The sequence below is a fragment of the Rattus norvegicus genome, chromosome 7 (assembly GCF_036323735.1).
Source record: "Rattus norvegicus strain BN/NHsdMcwi chromosome 7, GRCr8, whole genome shotgun sequence".
Taxonomy (NCBI): domain Eukaryota; kingdom Metazoa; phylum Chordata; class Mammalia; order Rodentia; family Muridae; genus Rattus; species Rattus norvegicus.
In genome coordinates this window covers 44437404-44450293 of record NC_086025.1, presented here as the reverse complement: position 1 = coordinate 44450293, position 12890 = coordinate 44437404, and the positions used below count along the sequence as shown (strand labels likewise).

Genomic DNA, 12890 nt, shown 5'->3' with positions numbered 1-12890 from the left:
AGAGGCTAAGAACTTGCTCAGCTGATGAAGCTTTCTTAGCACTACTGACCTGTAGATTCCTGGAGAGATGTGGGACTTTAAACTGTCTTAGGTTTGAGGAAGCAGAGTTCTTATGTCAGGGATGATGCCAGCAGCAGAAGTAGATGCTAAGCTGGGTTAATCTTTTTGTCAACTTGATACAAACTAGAGCATCTGGAATGAGGGAACCTTTAACTGAGGACTCCTTTAAGTGAGACTGACTTTTGAACATATTTAGGGGGATATTTTATTCATTGTTAATTCATGGGGTGGGATTTAGACCACTGTGGGCAGCGCCCCTCCCGAGTAGGTGTTGTTGGCTTGTACGTGGACTATACATTCTGTATTCCTCCATGCTTCTCTTTCAGTTTCTGCCTCCAGTTTCCTGTTTCCACTCCTGCTCTGGCTTCCCTTGTTGCTGGACTCTAACTTGGAAGTCACTTTTGCTGACTTATCACAGCAACTGAAAAACAAAACAAAACAAAAACAACTAACAAACAAAAAAAAGCCAGTGGGTCACCATAGAGAAGTTAATATCACGAGCAAAGATCACTCCCTTTTCTTTGGTCCTCTTTGTAGATGATCTATTGATCGAAAAAGCTGCCCACTATGGGGGACTCTTCCTCATCTCAGTTAATCACTTTTGGAAATGTGCTCACCAACCCATCCAGAGGTGCATCCCTCAATCGAATTCAGGTCCAGTGAAATAACAACTACGGATAATGCAGCTTTGAACACAATGTTCAAAAGCCATTTAACTCCATTACAGAATCTTTTTGGCTAGTTTGCTCAAGCTTGTCAGCTGCTTAAAAGCCAGCCTTGCCAAGAGTTTGTGAATTGATACAAACACTATGATTAAAATTCTAATGTCAACAAAGCAATATAGCTAAAACAGCGAGACCATAATTAGATTTGTGACACCATAGTTAGATTCATTTGATGTTCCACTATATTTCTTGTGAAAATATTTTCTTTAACTGTTTTCACATGTATAAGTAATTACTCTAAGAACCAAGTGGAGGTTTGAGAATTCCACACACATGAAGACAGTGATGTTTCTTTTTCATTAAATCCTGCTTCTATTTAGGTTCCCGTGAAAAATCTCCAAGAGTTCTCAGAGGATAGACCCAGGGGCTCACATATCACTTCCACTTTATATTTGGCAATTTCTATTATAGATAATGGCTCCCTTTAGCTTTTGCTCTGTCTTGAAGCTTTGTTCTGGTTTCCAAATGTCTTTGAAAAGTTTGGGAAGTTCAGAAATAGCGAAGCACCACACGCTTTCATCTCGGCTGGCTCCTTTTATCTTAGTAATATCTCTTGTCTGGTTTCAAAGAAACTTTTTTGGCGCGTTTTTGTTCTCTAAAATGATAGCTATAAGCCAATGCAAACCCATGGGCATGAGCATAGTATCTCAAAGAAGTTGGTTTGTAGCCATTTCCTGTTATGGACTCTGTGTCTTCTTCTTTGCTATTTCATTAACCTTTGAAAACTTGTACTTTATAACTTTATTCTAAACATTTCTACTTAATAACATTTGGAAATCAACAGGCAGTTTTCTAATTTCTACCTGGAATTATCATCTGTTCTGTAAGCACATTACATTGAAGTTATGATTTCTTTCTTATTTTCATGATGCTTATTGATAATTATTATGAACTCAAATTCACTTATTTGAAGTGCACAATGTCCATTTTTAAGAGCACCAATAAAGTTGTAGGATCTTTACTGTTTCTAACTTTAGACGTTTCATTTCATTATTCCCAATGTAGAGCTCATTCCAATCAGCATTCCCTTCTTATGTCAATTGACCCTGATCCCTAAGCAACCTCTCTACCTAGATGCACTATTCTGAATAATTAACGTGAATGCAGGTTTAATATATTTGTGTACATTTTAAATATATATTTATATTATATATTATATATTTTAAAGCCTGTTTTCACTTATTGTCATAGTGTTTTAAAGATTTTACCATTTCATAATATTTATAATGACTTCTTTGTGTGTGTGTGTGTGTGAGAGAGAGAGAGAGAGAGAGAGCGGGAGAGAGAGAGAGAAAGAGAGAGAAAGAGAGAGGGAGAGAGAGAGACAGAGAGAGAGAGAGGCAAAAAATACTCCATTGTATGGATATGTCATTATTTCAATCTACTATGGTCATTTGGATTGTTTTTGATGTCTTTGTCATCACAAGAATGCTTTGATGACTATTCATGTATGAATTCTTCTGTGGATATGTTATTACTTCCCTTGACCATAAAACATAGTGACATCACTATGTGATAACACAATTTGAGGAGTTACTGTTTCATAGTTCATCAACAACATATGAAAAATCCTAGTTTTTCACATCCTGGCCATCACTGGCGAATGCTGTCATCTGCTTATTATATGCACTGGGTTGTGGTAGGCGGTACCACCTTGCCCTTCCCACTCTCACTTTTTAGTAACGAGTGATGTTGTGCATCTTTCCGTGTGTGTATAGATCACCTGTGTGTCTTCTTTGAATATACATCCACTCACTTTACCTTCTATAAATTTGGGTCTCATCTTCTGCTGTTTGGAAGAGTTTCTTTACATATCCAAATGCAATTTTCTTATAGAATTTTCTAACACCTTTATTTCTACTCAGGCGAATTCTCTTTTTATTTTCTTCCTGACTGCTTTTGAAACACATATATATTTTTTTATTTTGATGCAGTTCAATTTACTCTTCTTTTTCTGAAGGGACTCTTGTCAGCCTGAGCATGGTAAAAATGGTCCTGGCAGGTTTTGCCTTTCTCCCCTGTTCCCTCTGCCTTGCTAAAAGCCTTTAGATTACATTCCTAGAGCTAGCTGCCAAGGTCTATTCCCTTATTTGGCCATTCCCTCCTCCTGAGACAGACTACCAAGGTTCAGCTATCAAAGTATTGAAGTCCAGCAATCCAAAGACCCCATTGGCTCTCCTAATTAACATGTCTAACTAAAATTAAACACCTCATCCGAACGTGGGGTTTCTCCTTTTACTGTTATAAACCACCGTTTTCCTTCAGGCTACATCTGTCTCCTCTATCCAGAGGCAGTCCTTTGTCCCTCCAGGACAAATATCCCTGACCCCCCTCTCTGTTCCTTTTCCCTTCTCTCTTCTCCTGTATCTCACGTCTTTCTCTTTTATTTCCTGTCCTATATCCCTCTGAGGCAGACAGTATCTCCTTTGTGCTGAGAACTTGTCTTGGGATGTTCTGAGCCCATACGAATTCCTTTCTTTTCCTGTTCGTGCATTTGATATTATGTCTAAGAGACTATCGAATAACTAAGGGTCACAAAGATTTACTCCTGAACATTCCTTCAAGAGATTTATAAGTTCCATTGTCACAGAGAGGACTATGGCTTAAGAACACTTGTATATGATACTGAGGCGTTTGGAGGAGTTTTTTCCGCATCATTTTTTTCTGTATGAGCTCTATGCCGTATATTTTGAAGCACTGAAGAGCTATTTCAAAGGGACTTTAATTTCTCCCTTGCAACATACAGGATTCCAATACCTGCACTTATTAATATACCTTTGTAGCTGTCACCGTGTTAGACGGAAAAGATTGGACACAGTTTTCAAGCACTGTTTGTTCAGAAAAAAAATTCCCTCCATTGTTGAAAATAAATTGAACATGGGTCCAAAGACTTCTTTATCCTGCTGGAATTTCTACTCCACTCACCTGTATCTCTGTTTTATAGAAAGCATCCCAGCATTTGATTACCCCAGTTTTGTAGTAAATTTTGAAGTCAGATAGTGCAACATATACAACTTCATTCTTTTCCAAGATTGTTTTCATGTTTCTGTCCCCTCTGTAGTTCAGTGGAATGTTAGGGTCCTTTGTTAAATCCTTCAGATGAGGTGGCTGTGATCATGAGAGAACTTTAAAGGAATGTGTGGGGCAACTTAGGAGGCCATTGTTACTGAACAGTGAAGAGATTTGTGACTCATTGCTGTACATCCTTGCGAGTCTTCCCACTCATGACTCATAAGTAAGATCGCCTGGCTTTACCAGCTATGTCCAAACTGCAGCCTATGGCAGGCCACAGGTTTCCAAGGATAGTTACCAAGCATAACCTAGCACAGATGTAGATGACGAAATCATGTTGTATGATGTTGATTGTAATTGTCAACTTGACATGGTCTAGAATCATCTGTGATGTGAGTCTTGATGAGGGATTGTCAAACAAGGATCCAATTGGGCTATGGGAATGTCTGTGAGGGATTATCGTTAAGATGTTAATTGATGTGGAAAGCCTCAGCCTAAGTGTGAGCAGCACCTTTCCCTGGAACTGCGTTCAGCATCCTATAAGACTAGAGAAAGTAAGCTGACTGACAGGCTCACACTCTCATTCTCTCTGTGCTTTTCCGTATGGAAGTGACTGTCTGCTGAGAGTTCCTTCTTGACTCACCTTTAGTGACAGACTGTTACCTAAAGGTGTAAGATTATTAAACTCTGTCTTAAAGTTTTATCTCCTCAGAGTTTTTTGTCACAGTAGTAGCAAAAAATTGAGACGTCGTAATGATGGTTACACATGGTAGATCTTTACTAGTGCAAATGAATCTTATGGTTAATATTCTCTCTCTCTCTCTCTCTCTCTCTCTCTCTCTCTCTCTCTCTCTCCACACACACACACCCCATGGCTTGTTACATGTCCATTCATATTTTTAATTTTATTTTTATTTTTAGCTTATATTACTTCTATTTTAGTAATTTGTAAATTGCATGTATGTTGCTTAATTTAATATCTAAATACTGAAAGTCTGTATTTATTTTTATTTTTGAGAGGGAAGTGGTAGGATAATCCCTGCTAATTCTGATTTCAGTCATTTGACTCTTCTTCAGGATTCTAGTTAATCTGGCTAAAGTCATATTTTGTTGATAGTTTCAAAGAACCCTTTCACTCATTGCTTTGGAGTACCGCTTTTCTATTTACTCCCGAGTTTCTACTCTTAATTTCTTTTATGTATGCTATTTTTCCCCCAGTTATTTTGGTTTTAACTTCTATATTCTTTCTGAAAGTAAAAAGTTAGGCTCTTCCCTTGAGACCTTTGTTCTTTGCAAACATAGATTTTACAAATGCAATTGTAGCACTAACCAACATGTCTGAATCTCATATGTTTCTTTGTGTTGTGTTTTTTTAGCTCTCTGGTATCACAACACAATTTCCTTTGTGTCAGTGTTTGCTGAGGAGGGTCCTATTTAACATTTTTTCTATTTGTACATCTCCTAATTTGTTTGTATTTTCTCTTGCTTTTCAGTTATGTTTAAGTAGATATGCAAAAACTGTATGATTTCAATCCATACATATACAGGGAATTATTTGAAATCTAACATATAATCTATACTGATGGAAGCTTGCTTTTTACTTGAAATGTATATCGTGCTATTACTTGGAGAAGTGGTCTGTATGTGTCCATTAAGTCCAATATTTTGTCATCATTTTCTTTTCCTATTGGATATTTTATGTATTTACGTTTCCCTTTCTAGGGAAATTATCCCCTTTCTAGGTCCCTCCCCTCCCATCTCCTTTCTCCCTCCCCTTGCTTCTATGAGGGTGCTCCCACTCCCACCCATCCACTCCTACCTCATCGCCCCGGCATTCCCTTACACTGGGGAAATGATCCTTCATAGGATGAAGGACTTCTTCTCCTATTGATGCCAGACAATGCCATCCTCTGCTACATATGTGGCTGGAGCCATGGATCCCTACATGTGTACTCACTTGTTGGTGTTTTAGTCCCTGGGAGCTCTTGGGGGAGTTGGTTGGTTGATATTGTTGTTCTTCCTACGGTGTTGCAAACTGTTTCCTTAAATACTCTCTCCAACTCCTCCATTGGGGTCCCCATGATCAGTCTGATGGTTGATGCAAGCATTCTCATCTGTATAAATAGGGCTCTGGCAGAGCCTCTCAGGAGACAACCATATTAGGGTCCTGTCAAGCAAGCACTTCTTGACATTTTTGAGTCCTCTCTTGGTATGAGGTTTAAACGTCTATCTTCTTTCTAAAAGTGTTTCATTTAGTGTTTAATCTTGTTCCTTGCCTTACCCCTGCCTGACCACTATATCCATTGTTGGCAGTTGGATATTGAAAGCGCTGTATTACCCAATTCTAGAATTTCGTTTTTTTAAATAATTTCTGCTTCTTGTTGATATTCCATCAGTAGAGTATCCTAATATTTTTGTTTAGTTATTCAAACACAGTTTCTTTTGGCTCTTGGGATAATATTATAGTAATTTATTTAGGCACACTTGCCTAGGGACTGTGTTAATGTGTTCTCTGTCACTGTAACAATGTACCTGAGAAAAATCAATTTTAAAAGGAAATACCCATTTTCTGTGAATGTTTGTTAAATCCATTTGTTGTATGATGTTAATTGATATATAATGTAAATTTATTCTGACATCTATTTTATTTCCAGATGGCCTCTTATTAGAGAAAATGAGGTATTGAAATCACCTACTCATAATGAATAGACATTAAGTGATGTCTTTAAACCTAGTAGTAGATTTTTTTTTAAATGAAATTGCCCACCCTAGTGTTTGGCACATATATGTTTAGGATACTAATGTAGTTTTTGGTTGTATGTTTCCTATTTCCTTGATTAGAATAAACTGCCTCTCTTTATCTCTTCTGATTAGTTTTTGTTTGAAATCTTTTTAATCACATATCAGGCTAGCAATGCCTGCTTGCTTTCTGGTCTCATTAATTTTTTGTCTGTCCTACATTGTACAGACTGAACAGTATATATATATATATATATATATATATATATATATATATATGAGAGAGAGGGGGGAGGGGAATTACATAAGAGGGCTTGGAGGGAGGAAAGGTAAGATAGAAATGTTGCAAGTGTCTTATGATCTTTAAAAATAAGTAAAAGGAAGAAGAAAATGCTTATTTTGCCTTCCAGTTTCGGAGGTCTCCACTCATACTTGGCACAGCTGCTCGTGATGAGAACAGCTGGTAAAGGAGACTGTTCACCTTACCCGTTGCAGATGGAGGGAAAGGAAGAGACCAGCCTCTCACACAGCCTTTGAGGTCATGCCAAGTGACTTAGCTCCTCACAGCGAGTCCTCACTGCTAAAGCATCCAACTGCCTCTCAAGAGTTGCATTTCCTGTGTTCCAACCCTTCAGCATATGAGCTTTTATAGACATTTAAATCTAAATCGTCACCCTTCATCATTGGCACCAGAGGGTCATGTCTGTCTCCTAATCCGAAACTTCACCCAGTCAGCTTCAAGATCTATTGTGATGATATTTCTAGCCTTGTGCCAGAAATTCTAGTCAACCTTTCCTCTGAGACACAAGGCAAGCTTATCTGTGAGATCGCATGAAAACGAAGACAGAGGACCATTCCATGATATAATTTTGCAAAGTAAGCACCCCCATTTAAAAAAAATGAGTAAAACAGCATGAAGAAATTTGATTAAAGCAAGAAACAAAAGTATAAGTATTAAGTTTTCAAGTCCCTGTCTGACATCAGGATTAAGTATACAGTCGTCACAGTATCATGGGCATTCCGAAGCCGTGTCTGTGCAGCATGATAAAGCTATCTCTTACATTCAAAGAAGCTTGAACTTTTGATGGAGCTCAAACTAAAGTAAATGACAAGCTGATGTCAGTTAAGATTTCAATACTATCCTGTACTCAGCCTGTTGGCTTAGCCTGCCTTAAAGAGAACAATGTAACAACTAATAATATTTGTCTAGGAATTTCCTGTGTACCCAACATTTACAACCTATACTGATACACAGATATAACTTTGTGTCCCTGATTTAAATATAATGTGTGTGCCAATCATTACTGAAAACAGCAAATATCAAATATATTTAATGCAATCTTATATATAAATAGCCATCATAAATAGTAAGTAAACATATGGATGTTGCTTGATAAACACTGATATTTGTAGTACTGTTTCTTATATGTTTCAGTTGGAGTCAGTGGCTTAATCCTTGTAAAATTTCTACAAAATATCCCCTCTTTCTTTCCCATTTGCTGTCTTATGCGCTGTTTAATAAAAGAGAGAACTTTGTGAAAGACAAGTATGTTCAGACAGCTACTAAGAGGCATATACACAGAGGAACAGGGACAGACTTGCATGACAGTCTTCAGGCAGGCACAGATTTAGACTCATACAAAAGGCAGACATGGAGAGTGGAAAATAGGTAGTGCAAAGTAGAGAGTTTAAATCTGGGTTCCATCTTTGTTAAACAACATGAATGGGAAGTACTTTGATTTCTTTCCTTAATATGAACCTAGTGCATTCTTGGTGACGGAGTTCAGTATTAATATGTTTAAAGTGCCACTCAGTATATAGAATATTATAGATATAGATATAGTATATAGAATATATAGATATTCCTGTCTTTATGCCCTGACTGCTATACTCTCATTGCTAGCTATGGTAAGAATTCTTTTTTTTTTTTCTGGGGCTGGGGACCGAACCCAGGACCTTGCGCTTCCTAGGTAAGCGCTCTACCACTGAGCCAAATCCCCAACCCCAGTAAGAATTCAATGTTACCAGCCTGTCTAGTTTCCTGCAGTCTCCACTCTAATGCCAACTTCACTCTTCCAGCTTCGCACACTGCCCACTCAATGCACGTCTCAAGGACTCTGACCCAGCCCAAGCTGCTGCTTTTTCCTTGTCTGTGTTTGGAGTATTAGCAGAAGCATGTGTGACACTGTAATTCTCCCATGCTTCATGCTTGCAAAAGCAGTATCACATGAGCAATGCTGTTAATGGAGTCAGCATATGTTGAGTTGTAGCTGGGTTTTGGCTTTCCAATTCAGCTAGACTCAGCCCTCCAACCTCAGTATGGCAGTTTCAAAGGAAAGTGCTTTTTCAAAAGGAAAAAGCAGAAAAAGGAGATATATTCACTGTAGCCATAATAAGAGGATGCTCCCTCTAATATTTTTGGTGTTATAAAATAAGGTTTAGGTTTCAATAGCTTTTAATAGCTAAGCAGTCCAGTTGAAGGTGCACTCCCAATCTTCCTTGACCCACCATTGTTTCCTGCTCAGTTTGTCCTACAAAGTCATCTGACAAGTCATCAGAACTGTGTAATGGCTTCTCCTGGAAGAGAAGTTTCTCCTCTGCCTGGCACCAGGCTTCAGCCTTTTCCTTCTTCTATGGTAAGATTCTTGAGGAATTTTCAACTTCTTATCCATTGTTTCAAAACTCTGAAAATTAGGTGTGTGGGTGCAAGTGTCTCTTTAGAATCTCTTCATTCCTCACAGGAGAGGCACAGTGTCCAGGTCTCAGCATTCTCAGAGTTACTCATGGCTGAATATAGAGAAACAAATCCTGAGGAACCACCTCCCTGAATGGTGCCATTGTAGGAGGGCATCCAGAAGTCTTTGTCTCAGAATGCAACTAAAAGGTCTACATTTTTATAGCACTAAACCTATAAGTGGGGCCTTTCTGATTAAAAAGCTGTTCTCAAGGTGAAAAATGCTTGGGTTTTTCTAAAATGAGAGCCCACTGAGCATATTAGCCAAGTGTTCTGCCCTTGACCTATCTACCCAGCCTTCTTTTTCCTTTCTATTTTGAAGCAAGACCCCATTATGCTGTTCCAGCTTTCTTGCTGTGTAGCCAAAGAAAGTAATCATCTTGCATCAGCCACTTAATGGCTCAAGTTACAGAACTGGCTTCTTTCTAGTGACACTGATCTTTAGAAACCACATCTTCCTTGGCTCCAACTTTAAAAGAAATCCTCTTCTGACCGAAGAAAAGGATTCTCAAATTTTTCCACTGAGGGTTTTTTTTTTACTCTTGACTCACCCTAACTCTACTGAAAGGAGCCAGCCATTCCCATGGCACCTCTTGAGTACTGTGCAGCCCTGACCTACCTTCCATCATGTTAACTAGCTGTCACCTTAAACTTAACTCTCTAAAGACTGAAGGCATGAACAGACTTAGCTCATTCTACTCCAGACTGTGGCACAGATGGCCTCTGTTCAAGGCGTCCAGTGCACGGACTCATTTCAGTCTGGAAGTTCATAAGCAGAGTTTTTATTGTCCACAGTCTTCACCAGTCTATGGTTTGAACATAGACCATAATGACCCATTAAACTGTCATATTCTTTATCATAAACCTCTAAGCTTTTTCTAGAATTCCTATCCAGGCTTTCCCAACTCCTCCTGCAAAGGAGTTGGAAAAACTTTGGATCACATGGCATGGTGTCATCATTATTATCAGTATTAATTTTATGCATTAATTACCTCTCTGTCGTGGTGACAAAATACTCCAACTAAATAAATTTAAAGAATGTGGGAGGAGGGCAGAAGAATAGATTAGTGAGGAAAGTACTAGCCAAATAGTCCTTGTGACCTGAGTTTAATTTGTGGAATCCACATAAAAATTTAGATATGGTTGTTGTCCCACTTCTGTCACCCCTGGATAGGAAGCAGACATAGAACCATTGCCTGAACGCTTTCAAGCTTTCCACTAGCGTGACAACAACAGACGCCTTACCTCAACAAGGTAGGAGGGCAAGAAACAACTTCTCAAAGTGGTTGTCTTATTTCCACATTCATGTTGTTGCACATACATATGCATGCATGCCTACCCACACATAGGTATAACCCAACACTAAGAAAATAATTATACATGTAAAAAGATGTATATTAGCTTACATTGTAAGTAGTCTAATTCAAGGCATAATCCTAGTGCTTTATAGTCAATGGCATGGCAGAAGAATCATCCCAGGGGAAGGATGTGGTAGAGTAGGCTGTTCACATCCTAGTAACCTGCAACAAAACATGAGAGAGGAAATAGCTCAGGTCCAACCACACATCTCGGGGACATACTATCCAGAATGACTTTGCTTCCTTTACTCTTGCATGCTCCCAGATCACCATTAGTCAGTCCTGAATAGAAGTGCACTTGAGGGACATTTATGGACCAGTACTTGATATGGAAGTTTCTATTGACTGTACTTTATGTGGACATTATTTTTTGTTCTTGTTCTTTTCTTTAGGTTCCATTTTTTCTGATAAAACTAGACATGTAAAACAATATAATATAGCAACACTTTAGATTTGAAAGAATACTTCGTAACTTGGCTCTTATTTTTGCTATTCATTGACTTTTTAAAAAAATCATTGCTACAATTGCTCTTATCCTATTTATTGCCTTTCTTACCTCAGTTTTGTAAGTTTGTCTTCTTTGTTCTGTTCAGCTGTATAATTTATTCTCAGTTAGCTTAGAAATTAACTAATAATTAAATGGGTATTTCCTTACCAGCCTTAAACCCATAAGCCATTTTTTTATTTTGCTATATTTACATGGAACATATACTTTCATGGTTCAAGTGCATTCAAAACTTTCGAAGTCTTTATTCTTTGTTTGAGAAGAGCAGGTGTATAGATCAAAGGTGAGAGACTGGGGTCTTCTAAAGTCATTCCCGGGCACCTGTATAACTCTTCACTAAGATGTAATGTAACTTTCAGTCATACATTGTATCTTTCTAATTCCCCAGAGGCCAACTCACGCCCATTTTCCCTTGTAATACTTTTAATAAGTTTCCCCTTAGTTATTAATGCCTTTATTGTTTCAGCCACCTGCAATAGAGTAGCATTTCCACTGACTGTTTTCTCCCAATAACCTAAGGTAAGAGTCATAGAGGAAGAATACTGTGTTTATATCAAATAAGGGCAAGCCCTGAGACTAACCTTTAATTGGGAGCTGGGTGGAAGATAAAATTGAAATTTTTTCCTGGATGGGGCATTTAGAATCCTGCAAATGCACTTGCTATCTTTATTGTCTGCTGTTAAACTAGCTGCTCCAGAGACATGATTGTGAATTTGTGTAGTGTCAGAGCAGTTATGGAATTAGGAAGACAATGATGGAGGGGGTGGAGTGTGAGGCACAATGCCACATTGCTCATCGTCTTGGCTGGCTTTCAGCCATCTTTTTCCCCATGCAGTTTTAAGATTGGGTTGATTTTCCAAGTTTTAAAGTAGCTAATTTAGTTATTTGCTTGTATTCTCATTATTTGTTCAGTGCATGATTTCAGAGTTTTGGCTTTTTGGGTTTTTGTTGTTGTTTTGTCTTTTTTTTTCCTGACATCCCGAAGTGCTTTCACTCTTGTTTCAGTGCTATTTTAACCGTCTAAAACAGATGCATTCTATTTTATATTGTCGGAATCTTCATCATATTGATTTTTCCAGTCCACTTCAAAGGACAGTGGCAATAGTTCTGCTTCAGTAGCCAGAATTCCTGAGGCAACTTTTACATTGTTTGTCCTCATTTCTCTTCCCTTTTGCTCAATCAATCACCACATACAAATTATTCTCTATATGATCCTTACATTTACTCATTTTTCTGTATCTTCAGAGTAAACAGCCTCTCTGAAGCTCTCATTATTTGACTCCCCAATCCATTATTAACCTTGTAAGCTACTCACACCTACACCAGCCTATTCTACCATTTAGACACACTGTAGACCTTGGAACTTTCATAAAACACACAATGGTCCTTTGTGTTTTAAGTTTTGAATGCCTTCCTATTTCCTTAAAAGAAAGATAAGCATCCACATGCTTCTTCTAGATTATTATTTAAGCAATTTCATCTTTATTTGGATGATTATTTAATTAACACCAATACAGTATACCAGACTATTAGTTGTGTGAGGATGAAGACTGATTTTCATGACAGTTCTGGCCTCAAAGTATTTGAACAAAGCCTGGTGCAAATGCAGAGGTCACTGACTATTTGCAAAATAGGACATTGTTAATTGAGCTGTGCCCAGGCTATCCTGAGACAAGCATAATAAATCAATGGAAAGCATCTGTTTGCTTAGTTTTCGGTTTGGCATTATTCTCCCTATTGACTGGAGTATCAGAGTG

At 38.1% G+C, this 12890-nt stretch overlaps 1 long non-coding RNA gene across 1 annotated transcript; it reads right to left on the bottom strand.

The window, feature by feature from the left end:
- Positions 1-240: 240 nt before the first annotated feature.
- LOC134479592 (uncharacterized) lies at positions 241-3886 on the bottom strand. Its single transcript, XR_010053131.1, has 2 exons — positions 3711-3886; positions 241-481 (listed from the first exon to the last, which is right to left on the bottom strand). It is a non-coding gene; the product is annotated as an uncharacterized LOC134479592 (long non-coding RNA).
- Positions 3887-12890: the final 9004 nt, after the last annotated feature.